Genomic DNA, 15,917 nt, shown 5'->3' with positions numbered 1-15,917 from the left:
CAAATGCAGTGTCTATGTATGGAAGTAATATATAAATATAATACTTCCATGGTCTAGGTATCTATTCAAATCTGAGATCCAAATTTCCAAAAGTTTCTAAAATATAAAGGTCTGTATATAAAGGTCATAACTTAAGTTTATCAATTATTATCAAATAAGGAGTTTAAAACTCTCCTGCGATTTAAATTGCTTATGGGTGTCCAACAGATCAATTTTTAATAAATACTAAAAATTTGCAAATATCTGTAAAAATTGAAGTCTTGTGCCATGTTAAGAAATTTCAATAATAAGATAATCACGTGTGCGAAAATATGTAAAAAAATTACATGTTTAAATCTAAAAGTATTCATTTGACACTACATGTATGACTTTTCAAATAACGGAGAACTTTTTATAATGGTCTTAGTAGAAAGAAATTTAGAGGAAATTAGCTCCACCGCTTTCTATGTTAAAATTAATTTTTATTTTTACCCTATTAAAGTTAAACATGATGAATTTCACTCCTTCTTTCATTGCGAAACAAATAAACATGTAAGAAATGATTACTTCTCTGAAATTGCTTCTCAAAATACTGACTTTATGAGTTGCACTAACAAACAAAAACTACAATACATACTCAATCAATAAAATTTTCAACAGGTACAAAGTTTAGGCTTGTTTTTAAAACAGTCAATGGAACAGGTACAAAGTTTAGGCTCGTTTTTAAAACAGTCAATGGAACTGAGGACAGGGGACTCTTGATTTACCGATGGTTAAAATTTTTGTGGTATATTAATATGTTGTAATTTGTATTTTGATTTTTCACTATATTATATACTTGCAACAATTGATATATACATATATATTATATGTATGAGTGTATGTTAGTTTTTTTTTCAGTTTGTCACAAACATGTTTAATTTGTTTATATGACAATAAAGATTATTATTATTTATTTTATCAACGCTTGACTTTTTAGTTTTTTTAGTTTTTTACCCTAACCATGGAAGTAAAATAACTAAACTGGTTATATGAGCTCCTTGCCCTAATTTAAACTCTAATGTAAAATCTGGCAGATATTTTCACATCCGCAAGAACAAATGTTTCGTAGTAGGGTGCATTTTCTGATAAAGGATCAAAGGACGCCCATAGTACTCTATTATCAAACTTTCATCACATTAAGATCGTGGCGTTCCTTATCAATTAGCTTAATGGGACGTGTTAAATTATTACATAATAATTTGAACTCTTGACAGTCGTTTATCTTCAAATTCAGAAAATCGACATATAATCTAAACAATGTAAAGTTTTTTTAATATATTTACCAATGTAGACGGCTGTTTAGATAATAAATAATATAAATGTATATTCTATACATTTTTTCTCTTTCTTTTATTGATTTTTGCACCATGTATGAATAAACTAAAAGGAAATATGTCTACTAGGCTGAGAAAGTCGATGTAAAAACAAATAAATTATATTCTAAAATACATTTTATAATATCATAACGTATTCTACAGTATACAGGTTTAGACAAGGAATCTACATTTTTTGTATTGATCCTTTATAAAATTTTGGTCTCTTGTGGAGAGTTGTCTCATTGGCAATCATACCACATCTTCTTTTTGTCGAGCCTTCGACTTTTGTCGAAAAAGCGAGACATAGCGATCCTACATTCCGTCGGCGTCGTCGTCGTCGGCGGCGTCCACAAATATTCACTCTGTGGTTAAAGTTTTTGAAATATTAATAACTTTCTTAAACTATCCTGGATGTCTACCAAACTTGGACAGAAGCTTGTTTATGATCATAAGATAATATTCAAAAGTAAATTTTGTAAAAATAATATTCCATTTTTTCCGTATTTTACTTATAAATGGACTTAGTTTTTCTGCCAGGAAACATTACATTCACTCTGTGGTTAAAGTTTTTGAAATTTTAATATCTTTCTTAAACTATCCTGGATTTCTACCAAACTTGGAAAGAAGCTTGTTTATGATCATATTAAGATAGTATCCAGAAGTAAAGTTTGTAAAAAAAAAAATTCCATTTTTTCCGTATTTTACTTATAAATGGACTTAGTTTTTCTGCCAGTTAACATTACATTCACTCTGTGGTTAAAGTTTTTAAAATTTTAACAACTTTCTTAAACTATCCTGGATTTGTACCAAACTTGGACAGAAGCTTGTTTATGATTAAAAGCTAGTATCTAGAAGGCAATTTTGTTAAAATTTTGTTCCATTTTTTCAGTGTTTTACTTATAAATGGACTTAGTTTTTCTTCCAGTTAACATTACATACAGTCTGCAGTTTAAGTTTTTAAAACATTTATTAGATTCATAAACTATCCTGGATTTTTACCAAACTTGGACAGAAGCTACTTACAATCAAAAGATAGTATAGAGAGGAATATTTTTATTAGTTTTTTTCCTCATTTTTGTTGAGCCTGTGATTAACAGCAAAAGTAGGCGTGACACTGGGTTCCGCGGAACCCTTACGAATTTTTTATAGATACAGATATCTGGTTTCAGGGAGGAATAAATCATACTTGGTAAAAGACCCCAAGGGTTGACCGGGATTTATATATATATTGTCCTCTTTGGTACTACTCGTTCCGGTAGTAAAAACCTTGCGGTAGTGCGGAATGAGGACAGGAACTTGATGTTGAGTGGTTGTCGTTTGTTGGTGTGGTTTTTTAAAAAGATTAGACAGTTGGTTTTCCCGTTTGAATGGTTTTACACTACTTATTTTTGGGGCCCTTTATAGCTTGCTGTTCGATGTGAACCAAGGCTCCGTGTTGAAGACCGTACTTTGACCTATAATGGTTTACTTTTACAAATTGTGACTTGGATGGAGAGTTGTCTCATTGGCAGTCATACTACATCTTCTTATATCTATGTAATCCGATGCTTTGTGTAAACGAGTGCTGCTGTTTGCACGTTAAAGAAGGGGTTCGTACGTAACATACCATTATTTTCCAATGACAGTCCAAAATTCCCGTCCGCCATCCCTGTCGACCAGAACCTTGCATATCCTACCATTGCTCATGGTCATCGTCCTAAATACACATGAACTATTTGCCACTGAACATTTAGCAATGAACAATTAATCAACGTATTGTAAAAAAAAACTACTCTATATATTCATACAGAAATTTTCTGAAGCTGTTTTTTTCAAGATGCTTGATTATTTTCATTGACAACATATTTGTTACTTTGGGGGACATCTTTTCGACAAGCAATAGGCATTATATGGGAATCAACTGCGTTTCTGCTTGTCGACTATTTTTCTATTCATACGAGTTAAATTTCATTCAGAATCTTCGAATTATATTTACATTCCGCTATGTAGATGATGGTGACTTCGTCGAACGCATCGATCTGATCTATCGCATCGAACTTGAAACAAAGGATAGCACTGTACAGTTAAGTTTGTCTCTCATCTTGACTTAAACATCTAGAAATTGACCATGATGGTCGATTTCAAACAAAAACTTGACATAACAGAGATGATGGCATCTACCAAACTTTTCATTTCTTTGCAAAAATATTTTAGCAGCTCTTGTATATAGCTTGTATAGCTTCCATTTTATACGATATTTCAGAGCTTGTATGTCCTCACACAATTTCTGGGATAACTTTATTGCTGTTTGATTAACGTCCAGAACAAATGTTTCATGCATTATCAGGATGAGACAAATTAAAAGTAAATACAATAGTTAGGTCCTGCAATAGGGGATAGACCGGGATGATCGCTGGAAATTTGGAATGCAAATTGAAAATGTAGGTATATGGAAAAGGGACAGAATTTAGGCCTTGTAACTGACCAACGCCCGTCCTCTCACAGAGTTGTTGCAAGGGTTCATACCATGATAAAGCACCGGCATGGCGGGAGTAACGTTCTCTTTCTGACCGGACGTGGCTGTGAATTCATACATCCAAAACAGCCCAACGGCCTTTTTTTGGGATACGATTTTACTGCCGTCGAGAGAAGACCAAGAAATGATCATGTTTCTAGATAGACTCCTGTCAACTAATGGGATCTCCTTGATAATTAAAAGCAAGCTATTAACCTATGGGTTCCACGTAATATAATTAAAGTTATCCTTTCAAAAAGAGGGGCGAAAGATACCAAAGGGACAGTCAAACTCATAGATCGAAAATAATCTGACAACGCCAAGAGCTACTAAGAGAAAATCACGCGTTGGTTACAATTCAGTAATAGTTATGTCACAGATAACCACCTATATGTTCCTTAGAGTATTGCATGTCTTGATCGTCCTGTTTCCCTTGAATGTTACATCACGGAATGAGATTTTTTATCGAATTTGTTCATAAATAATCAACATGACGGGTGCCATATATGAAGCATGATCTGCATATCCTTTAGGAGCCGGAACAATTTTAGTTCATTTTTTGGAAGCACAACGATAATTTTTATATACGTATTGGTATTTGAAGTTTATGTTAATTAATGGTACAAAATCGTTTCTGTCGATAAAAATTGTAAAACTGTTGATGGGCAATGATAATGTTGGCTTGTCGGGGCCTTTTATTGCCGACTATTTATACGGTATGGGTTTTTTGTCATCGTTGAAGGTCGTACGGTTGCTTATAATTGCTTAAAATTACTTCATATGAACTTTGGTGGATAGTTGTCTCATTGATAAGCATACCACATCTCCTTTTTTTATATTGTGTTCTCCATCCGAATACTTCTCTAAGCAACATAAAAAGTAGGACCGTCATAAGATAACAAAAACAAGAATGTGTCCATAGTACACGGATGTCCCATTCGCACTATCATTTTCCATGTTCAGTGGACCGTGAAATTGGGGTCAAAACTTTAATTTGGCATTCAAATGAGAAAGATCATATCATAGGGAACATGAGTACTAAGTTTCAAGTTGATTGGTTATCAACTTCATCAAAAACTACCTTGACCAAAAACTTTAACCAAAAACTTTAACCAAAAACTTTAACCTGAACTTCGCACTATCAAAACTTAATTTTGCATTAAAATTAGAAAGATTATATCATGGGGAACATGTGTACTAAGTTTCAAATTGATTGGACTTCAACTTCAATATCAAAAACTACCTTGACCAAAAACTTTAACCTGAAGCGGTACAGACGGACGGACGGACGAACGAACGAACGAACGTACGGACGCACAGACCAGAAAACATAATGCCCCTCTACTATCGTAGGTGGGGCATAAAAAGGTAGGAAAAAAACTATTTCAATGTACGGCAGAGAGGTCATGTTTACATTGCTGGTATCTTTTCCTGAATAAGTTAAACAATACTAATGTCTTCATATTTCAAGCTTATACATATTTTAACAATTTAAAATTATAAGATTGTGTTTCTTGATTGCCTATGAAATTGACTTTAATATACATGTATATATATATATATTATTTTCTGTAATTGTTTTGGCCTGTTATCTCTATCTCGCATGAAAAGATATTTTCTGAATAAAACTGATATTGAGACATTTCCATTGAGTATTTTCAGTTCATTGATAACTTTCAAAAGGTATAAAATCAACCATTTTGTGAGTTTCTTTAATGGAAATCATCAATGGTTATATGCAATTTCTTCAATTTGATACAAAACACTCACACCTTTCACATGAAATAAAATTGAGAATGGCAATGGGGAATGTGTCAAAGGGACAACAACCCAACCATAGAGCATATATATAAGAAGATGTGGTATGATTTCCAATGAGACATCTCTCCATCCAAGTCACAATTAGTAAAATCAAACCATTATAGGTCAAAGTACGGTCTACAACACGGGGCCTTGGCTCACACCGAACAGCAAGCTATAAAAATGACTAGTGTAAAACCATTCAAACGGGAAAACCAACGGTCTAATCTATTTAAAAAACGAGAAACGAGAAACACTTATAAACCGTTTCAACAAACGACATCAGATTCCTGACTTAGGTCAGTAGGTCAGGTGCAAACAAATGCAGGGGGTTTAAACGTTTTGATAGGTACAAACCTTCGAACCTATTCTGAAACAATAGTGTAACATCACAACACAGAAAGACACGTGACAGACATAGAAAGACATATATAGCTTGTCTTACGTTTTGTGAGCCGTTGTCAATCGTAGTTGAGGGGCCTCGGTGGCCGAGTGGTCTAAGTAGTTACTACTGTGATCACTAGCCAGTCAACACTGATGTTGTGAGTTCGAACCCCGCTCGTGCGGGTGCACTCGACTCCAAATCTTAATTGACTAGGATTGTCAGTTTTCCTATCGAAGGTCGGTGGTTTTCACCGGGCACTCCGGCTTCCTCCACCAATAAAAACTGGCCGCCACGAAATAGCCCAAAAGCGGTGCTTTAAAGTGGCGTTAAAACACCAAAAATCAAATTCAAATCAAATCAATCGTCGTTGTTATCTTTAGATATTTATCTTTGGTCGCATGTATGTATAGCATGCTTTTTCGTTTAATGCTTCTTTCATTTATACATTTGAGTTTCCTGATATAGGATGTTCGGAAGGGGCGATTTTTTTCAAATTAATCTAGAATCCTTGTATACTCAACTCAAAGGGACAATTGAGACGGAATTGGAGAAGGAGGATTTTTGAAAATGAATATTAAGATTATATGTAAAACCCATCAAAGTAAACGTCCTTTTATTCAGTAAAAATAATGTGTTTAAAAGATTGGAAAACAATTGATAAATAAAAATTCCGCTTCATTCATAAAACTAATTCACAAAGAGTTAACAAAGATATATACTAGAAAAATCATTCAAGAGGTCTAGATGAATAAATAATGATTTGAATTTAAACAATACACCACAACACTGTGCATAACACAATCGTAAACTAGTTAAAAGCGTTTTAAAATCTGTAAGAGTGTCTAAACACATTTATTTACCAGACGCTTCATTAAAACGACCCCTGTCAAACTTCATAGGAAACACATAAACCTCGTTTCTAGAAAAGCGGGAAATTAGATATTTTTAACAGAAAATATTTATCGAATATACCCAAAATATATGAATGATAGTAATTATAATTCGGCTATCTGACTGTAAATAAAATCAACGTGCAGACATCTTAAACGATCAGGGTTAAACTGCTCGAGTTTTGTTCCGAACGGACGGATTTTTCTACACGTCCTACGATAAATTAGTACTACGCATGGATATCTTAACTTGAGTGTTTTTTGCATATCGGCCCATGTATTTAGAGAGTAATTTTATTTTAATACATGATACACGCGTGGAATTTTGTTTACATAAAGTGTTTGCCAATTATAAACTATAAAGTAATTAAAAATAGCATCTGCAAAATCTTGTTACTCGCGTAAAAATTTATGACATCAAAGGTTATCAAACATTTAGTCCATTATTAAGAGGACAAACAAAGGAAACTGTCTTATTAGATATAAACCCGTCTGCCTGAACAAATCTACAGTAAAATCTCTGTACGGATATGAAAGCTGATGGACCAAACGTGTCAATAAGTTCACTATTCCAAGCTTCGATAGGTTCTCCACAGTGATATCGTAATGGAGCTGGTAGAGGCGTAAACCAGTTTACTTTGGCTAACAAGTGGATCTGATTATTGCCTTCGACGATCAAGTTGTGGAGGATATACTTTTGTACAATTCCTGGAGTCAGAACAACACTTTCAGCGTCTTGCATTATTCTCCCATCGAAATCATTCCAGTATGCCATAATATATGATGATCTCCTCTGCCTAGAATCCCACGAACCTAATACCTCATTCCCAAGAAAGAGTGAGTTGCATCTTCTGCTGGACATCGGGATAACCATATCTTCTCTTCCCGGATACAACATCTTGTACATTTGTTTTAATACAGCATGTTCGCCTGATGAAAGACTGTCAACCATTGATTTTTGTATTCTATATGGTTTGATGTTGGTCCATTGTTGATCACCAATTGGGGCATTTTTCTTTCCCATATACATAATCCATGAAACGTCTTCATCGGTTTGCACATCTACCGAAACTGCAGTTGGTTCTTTTAGAAAGAGCGCTTTGTCCAATGTTTCTTTGTATTCAGATGGTACTTGTAGGCAATTGACGAATGAATCTCGAAGAAAACGTCGCATGATTTGAAGTTCAATTGATCTGCTATTGTTAGGTAACGATCCAAGATGACCATTGTATCTTTCAAAGCTGAATAGCCAAAAAGAGTAAACAGGTCCGTAATCTCGAATACAATCTGCCATGTGGTAATGAAGATGCATGTTTGGAGTTACTTTTGTATCCCCATAGATCCGCTCAAATCCGGAGCAAAACTCCAAAATTAGTTTTTCGTACTTCAGTATATCTACATTGGTTATTGTTTTTGTTGTGATGCACCGACTGGCAAGAACAAATTTCCGCCACACTTCAAAGTCTTCAGATGGTATGACACCTTTTAATGCAAATATAGAAAAGACATTTGTCCAGTTTTTCCATTGATCAGCTGTGAAACCTCCAAATGATGTAGCTATTTTTCTGGGAAGGCTGCCGATATTAGCTGCAACAGAAACAGAGTCAACACGCTTTTCAATAATTTTTAATTTGTTACTTTCTAAAATTTTAAGTTCTGACCACAGTTTAATCATCTTTTTTGCGGTTCCTTGGTATAAATTGTGCATTGGATCAATGACAGACATACGAATTGGATCAAAGTAATCAAGTTCGCATAAAGGTGAATATCTAATGCCGAATTGACTCTCCATGTTTTCTTTATCTGTTTTTGTTGTAGCTTCTTTAATTCTCTCGAGGTTATGAAGATGATCAGGTAAAGAGCGAGATCTCCAATTGAGTACATCAAAGCCTCCATAATTTTTTTTCCCGACTTCTCCAGGGAACTTCTTCGTGCATTTGGAGCACCCAAGTGTTGCACCGTGCCCTAAAAAACCACATAATTTTCTCGTAGCAGGTATATCACATCCAACACAAAGGCATGCTAATTTAAAAGTTGCATCTTTCTTCGGATTGTTGTGTGATCGCATAGAAAACCCGGTACTCCAAGCAATTTTCATTTCTTCGACAAATGGTTTAATAAATGTTTGGACTGATGGTTCGCCAGACATGTCGGGAATAATGCCAACTAGAAACACATTTTTCAGTTTGAATCGTTCTTCTCGTGGCAGATTCAACACAACAGCATAGATGACGCCAACAGAATATCGAACATGCTCGAATGGTTGAAACCAGTCAAGATTTAACATCAGACCGTAATTTCTCTCGGTTTTCAAAAAGTGTTGTTTTTTGTCTTCCCCAAACTCTTTCCAAATTTTTCCGTCATACACGTCTGTCATAACTCCTGGTTCCTGTCGTCTTTGTCTCCATTCTTCACACTTATCTTCGAAGTTTTTTTGTTTCACCATTGTAGAGAGTGATTCTTTCACAGATTTGTAACAGTAGGTCTTATACGGATATAGTTTTATGTCTCCGCTCTTTAGTTTCACTGATTTCAGTAATGGTTCACCACATTGATTTCGTCTAGCAATTTGTCGATGGTTTGGAAACATTATCTTCGAACATTTCTTTGAAGACGTTTCTCCTTCAATCAGTATAATACAGTCTTCATAGTTGTACAAAGTGAAACATTTCTTACATATAACGTATTTCGAAAAATTGTCCTTTTTCATGCCGAGATTCTTGTACAACATATAAACTGAACAGGGAAATATTGATGCAACACCTGTAAGTGCAATATTTTCAGCAGAAAGATGTTGAAATGCTGTGGATAAAAACGACAAAATGCTACTTAAGGCAGTATCTGGAATTATATAAAATGATTGCCAACAGCAAAGAAAAATGCAAATTGACTGAAATATTGCAACCGTTGACTTGATCATCTCTGTTTTTGCTGTATCAAAGTCCGTCTGCTGTTTTTTCTCTTGGCTTTCGTGAATGTTTTCATTTTCAATATCCATATCAATATCGTTTAAAGTTACATTTGACCAAAATTCTTCATCCTCATTGTCAGATTCTGGATAGGTTTCATTTCCACTGAGGCTTCGTAAGTGATCTTTGAACTTGCGTTTCACTTCCATCATTGATTGCGTATGAGCCCAAGGTTGCTGAATGCCAGAGGTGCTTGGTTCTTCACAATGGTCCCTTTGGTGCATTCCAGGTATAGTGTGTTCTGGCGGCACTTCTTGGTTGCTGTTTTCTTCTCGTTTTGATTTTTTTGACTTGCCACACTCCCATTTGTTGTCCCAGAAATATTCAACTTTATGGTTTTCAAAATGCCTATCGACAAATTCTCCTCCACACCCTGGACACATTTTCCTTCTTTTCTTTTTCTTGAAATACTCATGACCGATAGATAGTTTGTGCTTTGGTGGCATGTCTTGTCTGTAAAAAGAAAAAAAACTACATTTAATTACTAGTACATAAGTGCCTATAAATAGCAACACATGATATACAAATCTATAATTACTAGTATATAAATATATATATTTTATTGAAACATTGGCGATATTTCGGACTGTCTATCTTTCTAAGCATTGCATTTTATACTTATTATAAAGTAGATACACTTAAGTTGGACTGAAAATATAATATAAACACTGGCTAAATGACTGCAGTCCTATTGTGTCGATTTTTTTTTTTTGCATTTGCGCATAATTTTATCTTCAAAATATATCATTTTCGCAGGAACAGGTATCTTAATTTCTTAATTATGCTAGAAGTCTTATTTCACTTTTGCAAAAATACTTGTATGCATATCTTATATAAAACTATCTACGTTAATCTGTTTTACGTTTCAGTCATTATTTGATTTTCGTTTATAATTTGCAACAAAGAACATGAAGGGAAAAAAACATATTCCTTTAGTTTTAATATCAAATTATAAATCTTACAATTAGGTATGTACATAAAATTATATATGAAAAAACAATTATAAAACAATGGCATTTATTGCGGTCAGATGAAGATGCATAAAGGAGAAGAAGACATTTCAACTAGATCAAGGTTAAACTGTCTTAAGCTGGGACGGTCACCATGGAAGTCAAATGATAATATGATGCTTCCATGCTGGGATAAACCTTAGATTTCATCCTTAAATTTAGACGATATCAGATCACACAATCTATTCTTGTTAATTAATTCATTTAATATATTACAACCTGCTGTTAGAGATAAGTAAGTTTTATGACTGAGAATGAAACTTTTATCTGTTACCGTGGTAATTGGACTATTGACGATAGATAAAAGTAAATTAAAGCAGACACGTGAATCATTCAAATTTGTATTAGAGCACTACTTCGGAGATCTGTATTGAGTGAAATTTGTGCCAGGAAACCAACATGTGTGTTTGGAATGTAATATTAGGATTCAGATATCTGATTTTAAGAACTTATTTCAAATAATTAGTTAGAGAAATGAATAATTGAAAGTGACATAAAAATATGATTCTGTGAACTTTTAGATATAAGATTTAATTCCTTATATATCTTTGTTATAAAACTATAAAACAAGTTTAAGCAGTGTACTATGTCATGTCTGGGTAATTACTAAGAAATAAGGATTCTTTTAAAAATTAGTGGTGTGTTTTGAAAAAGCTTGAACTGCCAATTGATCAAATATTATTTGACTTGTTGTAGAATCAGAAAGGATCCCCGGAAAACCATATTATTATAAAAAATATAGCATTAAAATACTGAGTATATGAATCCCCAAAGATCTCCCGTCTCAAAACTTACCAACGTGTTACTTTAGAAATTCCGGAAAACAATGAAAAATAATGTGTAATGCATTTTAGAATGGAGAAATGAAGCCAGTATTATAAATTCCAAATAAAAAAGACAATATTCTACGCTTTCAATAATATTTTTTTCGACTAGTATCAAATATCGATGCATTGCAAGGTTGTCTACCTAAATGTCACAATGTTAGTGTCCTCAATTTTTCGATACTAATTTACTAGTATTGCCAGTGTCAGTTTCCTGACGAACGTCTGTTGCTTTCTCTGTGCATTCCGGTGTCTAGAATAATGTCTTATTTCGTAATATGCTCTTTGTAAGCCATTTTATGGAAATAAACGTCTTCTTCTCCTTCCATAACAAAGATTGCTGAAAGTGGCGTTAAACATCAACAATCAACCAATCAGTTTTCAAAGAATTTCGTTTAAGCGTGTGTCACAGCACAAGATAAATATACTTATATATTGTTCCAATTAATGATATCAGAAGTCCATTACTAGGGCTCGAGTAATGGACTTCTGATAATATTTATAAGTTTAACACGAGATTTTTTCATCATTTTACACAAAGTCTAATCGGTATAAAAGCATATAACGCTAAATCTGTTCTATAGTAAAAAAAAAAAAAAAATGTATTGACTGAAAAGAATAGAAAAATTCCAAAAAAGTATATAATTCGCAAAAGTTTGAGCTCAAAACTTCATACTAGTCTTCTATTCATCTTTTTATAAATTCTAAATAAGTATAGAAAAAAAATAGAAAGAAAGTAAATTTACTATACATGCAATACCGTGAACTTTGATGTGAGTACAGTTAAACAATGGCTATATGGTAGTTCAACAATTGCTGGTGTCCGGGGAGGAAGAACGTTAAAATTCCTATTGCATTTATCCCATACCTCATTCTCTCCAATGCTTTTATATTTTTATTAGTTCTGGCTTTCTCAAACACAAATACATTGGTCAGTGAATATAAATATTATAAGTATTTTATTTAAAACAACGTTTTGACGGCTTTACAGTTGTATTTTCACAAACCATGTGTTGAAAAGCGCAGGATTGTCTGAAGTGTATTTGTTTATTTGGTCATAATTTTTTCTTCAGATATTTTTGTTTTCTATTGACGCGAATAAGTGTGTTTTTTTAATTTAATTTGGTAAGAATATACAGCAAATTATATATCAGCAGAAGTTGATAGTTAACGCTTCACAACAAATTCACCAAATACCAAAAAAAAAAACAGTTTTGCGTCTATTGTTACCAAGTTGATTACAATCAAACCAGAAATAGTCCCTCATTATTTGTATGAAGAAAAAAAAACCGTATACATATATATGAAATATATATAGCAACAAATTGTAGGTGACGAATCCTTATGGCCATGTACTGTATATTTCACATCTTCTTTCATTCATGGAAAACAATACGTTTTCTTCACATTTCCCTTTTTTCTACACAGAACATACCCGTGTCTCCTTTTATTCCAAGAAAACGATGTGTTATGGAAAATATAGGTTATAGGTTTTGTTTATTTTCTCCGATTGTATACAATTTAGCATAGCAAATATAAGAGTTGGCCACAGTTGTCAACAGAATAAATTTCCAAAATACGCTTGCGACACAGGCACCTATCTACTAGTATATACCTTTAAATATTTAATATAAATATATACTAGAACACACCATCGAAATCGCGGGCATTTAGAACGTGGTTGAAAGTACGTTAACTGTTGGAGGATGAATTTTTTGTAAAAGATTTTATGACTGGATAATTTCAGGAAAGGTATCAAAAGTAATGGGTACTTGGAGACATGACATTTTTTTTAACCCTCCCCTGTTTTTCTTAAGTCTATGAACTATGAACATACATATATAAATAAAGTGTATTTGCTATTTACTATCAATTCCAAGTTTAGTATCATAGGCGATATAGTCATTATAGAGACTCTATATAATATATCAGTGACAGCCACGGATAATAAACTTGGAATTGATAGTAATAGCAAAGACACTTTATTTATAGAATATGTATGATCATAGTATACAGAAAAACGCGAAAATAATTGTCCAGGTCCCAAGTACTTTTGAAAATTATGTGTACTTATAAAAGACAGTCCTAAACGGAAGTCTTGTCCATGACTAAAAGTCCGTCCGATGACGGAAACAATATTCGGACGCCTTTATTTTCGTTTTTCTCCCAAAATAACCCTTACTAAATAATCATTAGCGAGGATGACAAATGCTACTATGCATGGTACCTATAGGACACAGAGGCATATTGATTAATTTATCGTGGAAGGAAGAGAAGCGACACACAAAATGAGGACTTCTCATTTAATAGTATAAAATTTGTAAACATATTATTCAGAGACAAGTGCCTACGGCTTGCTGTAGGTAAACATTGATTCACTGATATCTACTTTATTTTTTAATAATAAAAAAAATCAATTTGTAAAAATCAGTCACATTCCTTATTTCTTTAAAGTTAAAATAAGATACTCAACAAAAAAATTTGCAAACAAAAACTTGTATATTCTGTGTTTGTAAATTCAAAAGTCAGAAGCTGGTCATTTTCTTATCAGTCATAGAACAACTCCTGCTGTGAAGACACATAAACAAGTGAATGTTGACAAAATGATATATCAATAAGTTGTTAATTGGGTAATGATCTTGCTATTTGACTAATGAAGCCTAGAAACTAGCCGTTGTGCTAAAACTTTTATACAATTTTACCCATGATGCTGGCAGATCTGCATAATACAAATTGATGAAGAATTTTAATCTAAATATATCAATACATTTATACATAATTTTTATATTTGATAATATAAAAGTAATGCATCTTAGGATGACTATCAATAGCAGGAACACTAAAAAAGTGTCGCGTCATAGCAGGCTATTTGGGATGTGTGGTTTATAGGCGTTTTATATTAAAGCTTAAAAAAGGGGCAGTACGAATTAATTAAAATGAGCGAAATAACATGACATCGTCAAACACACTGTTGAGAGAGATGCGATGGATGCCCATTTCATACTATTTTGTATTTATTTTATTATTTTAGTTCGAAAAGTACTTCACCAAATGACTCCGGAATATCTCAATGTATTTAGAACCGATGTATTTATAGATTATGTGTATCAGATTAGTTCTTTAGCTAAAGGAAAATTTCTTAAACATACTTTGTGTTCCAAAAACTAACACAGAATACTATACATGCACCTAAATTGTTGATAGATTTGGAAGTATTTTATTAAAGCAATTTGTCAACAAATTTTAAACAATGTAAGACATTTGAATCTTTAAAAAACATAAACTATTATATTGAAGAATAGTTTGTTTATTCTAATAGCAGTATATGATAGTTTAATATTTGTATTGGTATTTTTATTATTCAAGTTTATACTTTATGTTTGTAATATATATTTGTATATGGTGATGAGCTTATTATAAACTAGTATTTTATCCTGTTGAAATAAAAGGAAATTATTATTGGCGATATAAATAGACCCAGGGGAACTTTGTTCAGCAAACAGCAACCTATCAAGTATAACGAAGAATGATATTAAGGAGAAGACATGGAATAGTAATTACAGAAAGATTAATTCTCTAAGTACTGACTGAAGGGGGCGATGTGTGTGTTGTTTTATTTCGTCTTAGGACATCTCAAATTTTAGGTTTTTCCGAAGACCATCCTAAGACACCTATTGATATATCCAAACTTTAGGAGCAAATTTGTAATATTTTATCTTAGGAGACTCTCGTTAAACTGACTTAGTACTAAGACGTGCCCTACGAACACCCTAAGACACGTCAAAGTCCTATGAAAGCTTCGTTGACACGGCCCCAGTATCCCAATTTTCACGATCTATAGCTATAATATTTAGGGGTTTTCGTGGTTTATTTTTTTAATGTATCAATCTATGACGATCCGTTTCTTATCGTATCCCGTTATCAATGCACATAATTGCATGGTCATTTGTGGACAAATGTTCTTCTATAACCTCACCTTTAACGTCTGGGTATGGAAGTACTCTACATGCCAATATAGTGCTTCCTTTGTCATGACAACTTCTGGGCACGGAAGTTCAGAATTAACTAACAGTTATTTACTTTGTTTATGCAACCTTGTCAAGATGATCATGTATATATATAAATAACACACACCCTAAATAATATTACTTGGGTATAGAAAGTCTGTCCTTCATTTATAGATAGCCAGTTTAATAGTCTAGATCCTT

At 33.1% G+C, this 15,917-nt stretch overlaps 1 long non-coding RNA gene across 1 annotated transcript; it reads left to right on the top strand.

The window, feature by feature from the left end:
- On the top strand, positions 1-943 carry LOC127706934 (uncharacterized). The gene is made up of 2 exons (XR_007984651.1): positions 1-639; positions 682-943. It is a non-coding gene; the product is annotated as an uncharacterized LOC127706934 (long non-coding RNA).
- Positions 944-15,917: the final 14,974 nt, after the last annotated feature.

Source organism: Mytilus californianus, unplaced genomic scaffold (assembly GCF_021869535.1).
Source record: "Mytilus californianus isolate M0D057914Y unplaced genomic scaffold, xbMytCali1.0.p SCAF_6, whole genome shotgun sequence".
Classification (NCBI taxonomy): domain Eukaryota; kingdom Metazoa; phylum Mollusca; class Bivalvia; order Mytilida; family Mytilidae; genus Mytilus; species Mytilus californianus.
The sequence above is the reverse complement of the archived record's forward strand: the minus strand, read 5'-3'. Positions and strand labels throughout refer to the sequence as shown.